We start from the raw sequence: 5,477 nt of genomic DNA on the forward strand, positions 1-5,477 counted from the left end.
TAGCAGTCTCGTTTTTTTTTTTTAACTCCTCCAGCAACTGCATATAATAATATAGTGGAGGATATGTGGATATCGAGTGGTGAATGGTGGCCGATTGGTAGTTGTCGGCCTAATTCGAAGTAAAATTTTAGCCAATTTCATCCCAATAAGCATTTGTCCAATAAAGCTGTATTTGTTTATTGGATAGGACATTTCGATAAGAATACTGAGATATAAAATTGTATTTGACAGATGAGATATAGATAGAAATATTGTGTTCAAAAATATTAAATTAGTGTATTTTATATCCATTCTAACAGAAGACACTAATAAGAGACACAACTTATTTTTTATTTTTTTATTATTTTTATTAATTTTTTATAATTATATTTTTTATTATTATATTTTTTTCCTCAAGTTTTATGAATAAAAAAAATGAAAATAAATTATATTTTCATCATTTGTTATATTTTATCACTAAACAAAATATAAAAATACTAAATTTTGTGTCTCTGTCTTTTATGTCTTGCTCTCCGTGTCTTGTCTTGTATTGACCTGTTCTGTGTCGTTGGAAATTTTTTTTTTGTTGTGTTGACTATTAAACTTTTAAACTTCTTTAATTGTCGTATTTGTGTTATATGATTTCAATGTTATGACTTTGTAAAATAGTATGACAAATTTTTATTTAAATTGATTAAAAAAACTGAACAACCGAACCAAATAAAACTGATTTCAATTGGTTAGATTTGATTCGGATGGTTTCGATAAAAAAAAACAAACCAAACCGAACCAAACCGCACCGCAAACACCCCTATTGACCAGACGATGAATACAACAGATGGGCTGAGCTCGCGGAAGAAGAGAGTAGGGGTTGGAGACTTAGGGGCAGTGGCTACACAGACGGACAGCGGCAATGGCTCGACAGACAGACGGCGACAATGGCTCGACAGACAAACGGCGGTAGTAGCTCGAAGAGAAGCTAGAGTTGAAAAAGGGGGAGTGATTCAGACTTCAAAGCTCTGGACTTCTGGTCGAGTGAGTGAGAGTGAAGTAAAATGAAACAAACTAAAATGACGTCGTTTCTTCAAACTGGCCGGTTCTTAGTTTGGTCTAACCGGTCGGTTCTTAGCCGATCCAGCAGTTTTCTACCAATTTTTTTATCAACAATTTTATATGCCTAATTAGACCGTTAATATCATTGGTTCATAGTTGGACTGATCTGGTTAGCCGATTCAATCCAGTTTTTAAAACCATGAGAATTATACACTGCTAACTATATCTATCTTTCCAGAAGCTTATGCAAAAGTTTTGAATAGGCTTCAGTCTGATCATTGCCCTATTCTGGTGCGTTGTAAAGGTCGTCCTCAGCCTAAAGGGAATCGACCTTTCCATTTTGTTGCTGCTTGGGCTACTCATCCAGGGTATAGGGATATTGTGAATCAGTCATGGTGGTCTGGTAATAAAGAGATTCATGGCAAGCTTTCGGAAGTACAAAAGAATTCACTAGAGTTTAACTCGAAGGTATTTGGTAATATTTTTGTTAAGAAATGTGAATTACAGCAGCAGATTAATTATTTACAAAAACGTTTGGAAGTGGTGGATAGCATTTATTTGCGTCAGAAAGAGCAACAGTTGCTTGATGATTATAATAATACTCTAGTGCAAGAAGAGCTCCTATGGTTCCAAAAGTCCAGAGAGCAATGGGTAAGGTTCGGGGATAGAAATACAAGATTCTTTCATATTCAAACTCTTGTGCGAAGGAAGCATAATAAAATTTATGGCCTTTTTCCCAAGGATGGAGTGTGGAAACTGATCAAGAGGTTCTGAGTCAAGAAGCAGAGTCTTTCTATAAAAGCTTATTCTGTCATTTGGATGATGTTGATTTGGGTTGCCTTGGTGATGTGCCTCTTCCTTCTCTGAATGAGGAAGCTTGCAATAATCTTACAGTACCAGTTACTATGGAGGAAGTCAGAACAGCTGTTTTTCACATGAACTCCTTTTTCATTGGTCTTGATGTTTGGAAGATGGTGAAGCAGGCATTCTCTGGTGTTACTCTTGATCCGAGAATGATGGAGACTTTACTGGTTCTTATTCTAAAGGTTGAATCACCAGTATCTATGAAAGATTTCAGGCTAATTAGTCTTTGTAATATAGTTTACAAGATCATCACGAAGGTCCTTGTTAATAGGCTCCGTCCTCATCTTGCGAAGATTGTTGGCCCGCTTCAAGGAGGATTTATTCCGGGACGAAGAACCCCTGACAACATCATTATTGCTCAAGAAGTCCTCCACTTTATGAAGAAGACTAAATCAAAGAAAGGCACACTGGCGTTTAAGATTGATCTAGAGAAAGCTTATGACAGAGTTGACTGGAGGTTTTTAGCTCATACCCTTAAGAGCTTTGGTTTTCCTATTCCTACAATTAATTTGATTATGAATTGTGTCACTGCTTCCTCCTTATCTATTCTTTGGAATGGGAATCGTCTGAATGGCTTTACTCATAGCCGGGGTCTTAGACAAGGAGACCCTATGTCACCCTATCTTTTTGTGTTGTGTATGGAGCGATTGGCATGCTTTATTAGTCATCAGGTTGATTTGGGCTTGTGGGAGCCGGTTGCTGTTTCTAGAGGGGGACCAAGGATATCCCACTTAATGTTTGCGGATGACTTGCTTCTATTCTGTAAAGCTACAAAGAAACAAGTGCAAAATGTGATGTTGGTTTTAGAGACTTTTTGCAAAGCATCTGGGATGAAGATTAATGTGGAGAAGTCTAAAGCGCTTTGCTCCAAGAATGTCTATGCAACAAGGAAAGAGGTTTTCACTGGGGTATCCTCTATCAGATTTGTCTAGGACTTGGGCAAGTATCTTGGGGTTACCCTTAGCCATTCTAGGGTGACCCGTTCAACTTTCAATGGTGTCTTGGATAAGATTCGAAGTAGACTAGCAAGCTGGAAAGAGAGTTTACTTAATCGGGCTGGTAGACTCTGCTTGGTTAATTCTGTTGCAGCTGCGATTCCCACATACTAGATGCAGGTCTCTATTTTTTCCAAAGGAATCATTAGTAAATTGGAGTCTATGATGAGGAATTTTCTTTGGAAAGGACAAGTTGATAGAAGATGATTGAATCTTGTTAGTTGGAAGGTACTGGTTACTCCAAAAAAAAATTATGGAGAGTTGGAGATTAGAGATCCTTATTGTGTGAATATTGTTCTTCTTGGGAAGCTAATTTGGACTTTTTTTCAGCAGCCAAACAAGTTATGGGTCCAATTGTTGGATGTCAAATACCGATCATCTCTATATAACTGTTTTAGTTGTCCTAAAAACAAGGGCTCTCCCATTTGGAGGAGTCTCTGCAAGGCTTGAGAAGTGTTGAAGGATGGGTTTGCTTGGTGTATTGGGGATTTGAACCAGAATTTTTGGTTTTCTAACTGGAGGAGAGAAGGACGGTTATCTAATGAGATGGATTATGTTCACATTTCTGAGTCGAATCTCCAGATACAGGATATTTGGTCGGTTGGTAGGTGGCATTTGGATACTCTTTATTCTCCTTTATCTCAAAATCTGAAAGGTAATATTCTCTCTTACAATCCAGATGTGTAAGCAGGTCCGGAAGTGGGTTGGTATTGGTTTGGGTCTGCTGCAAAAGTCTATGACTCACGCAATGGTTACTTGTGGTTGTGTAAGAAGCTTTTTGGTTAGAAGGAGCGGGAGAATTGGTTTTGGCTTTAGCGTCAGCTTGTTCCGGAAAAGCATAAGTTTTTGGTTTGGTTGTGTCTTAAGGAGGCTCTTCCTACTGCAAATTTTCGCTTTAGAAGAGGGATGTTGTCATCAGATAGGTGCCCAAGATGTCTTTCTAACCAGGAATCGGTTTTACATTGTATTCGGGATTGCCCAAAAGCTCAGCTTGTATGACACAGGTTGGATATTTCCTGTCATCCATTGGATTTGAAGAACTGGTTCTTGTATCATAGCAGAGAGCATCCGTTCAAGTTCTTTTCGAGACTTTGGTGGATATGGAGAGTAAGGAATAATGACATCTTTAATCCTCATGAAACTTGGCCTTCGGAAAAAAGTGATTTGTCTGGCATTAACTTCAGAAAAGGAGCTTAGGAATATTTTTGAATTACAACGTATATCCCTTCTCTCTACTCTAAATGGTTTTTGGAATCCTCCATCCATTGGTACTTTCAAGATTAATTGTGATGCTAGTTATCTTGGTTCGGGTGATAGTGTTGGTTTTGCTTGTGTTATTAGAGATTGTAATGGGAGTTGGCAAAGGGGGTGTTTAGGAATGATTGAGAGTAATAGTATTCTTCAAGGGGAATTGTTTGCTATTTAGAGAGGATATCTCTTAGTTTGGGATGTGGGTCAAGGAGATGTTATTTGTGAGATGGATTGTGTAGAAGCATTTAATCTTGTTACTTATCACCAAGATAGTTTTGGGTTTATTGATCCATTGGTGCTCAAAATAAGAGATATCATGCATTGGAATTAGTGTGTTGACTTTCGTTTGATTATGAGAGATGCAAATACGGTGGCAGATACTATGGCAAAGATGGCGATGAGTTAAATCTCAATTTGGCCCCTGAAATTTAGCCCGATGCTCAGAATGACCCCCACAATTTCGTTGGCCCTAATTAGAACCCCAAATTTGTAATTGTGGCTCCAACTTGCCCCTGCGATCATATCCGTCACCAGAATGCTGATTTGATGCAATTGCATGACACAGTGGACACTACTTAAACGACGTCGCATTGGTTTCGCGCCCAAACCCTTTGGAAACCACGTCGTTTCAGTTTTTTGTGGGTTAAAACTCTTTCTTTCCACTACAATGATCATAAGTTGCCAAATATCAAGAAAACTCTTACACTACGTGGTTTTCAAAGGGTTTGCGCGTGAAATCAATGCGCCGTCGTTTAAGTAGTGTCCATCATGTCATGCAATTGCGCTAGATCAGCATTTCGGTGACGGAGATGATCGCAGGGGCAAGTTGGAGCCACAATTATAAATTTGAGAGTCTAATTGGGGCCAACGAAATTGTGGGGGTCATTCTGAGAATCAGGCCAAATTTTAAAGGCCAAATTGAAATTTAACTCGATGGCGATGAAATACAACTTTCTCATGCGAAACTTCTTTCATCTTGAGAGGAGTTTAAGAATAATCTTAAAAGGAATTATTTTTCTGTTTAAAAAGATCTTTTATTTAATTTTTTTAGTTTATTTCGGTCACTACAAAATATCAGCTAGCTGTTATAATTGACAACATGACAATGATTGTGCAATATCAGCAATTTGTTTACTAACTCACGTAAAAAATAAACTAAAAAATTTATATCTAGTTCAAAATTTAATATAAGGGGTCAAATTAGTGTAATTAGAATCTCAACGCGAAATCCAATACGGAGGAACACTAAAATTGTAGTCCCTTCTGTTACTTCAAGAAAGACAGTCCATGTGAGGAGGGACTTTACTCGTCTAATAAAATTTCAACATGTGGCAA

This window comes from Arachis ipaensis, chromosome B05, assembly GCF_000816755.2.
Source record: "Arachis ipaensis cultivar K30076 chromosome B05, Araip1.1, whole genome shotgun sequence".
NCBI classification, from domain to species: domain Eukaryota; kingdom Viridiplantae; phylum Streptophyta; class Magnoliopsida; order Fabales; family Fabaceae; genus Arachis; species Arachis ipaensis.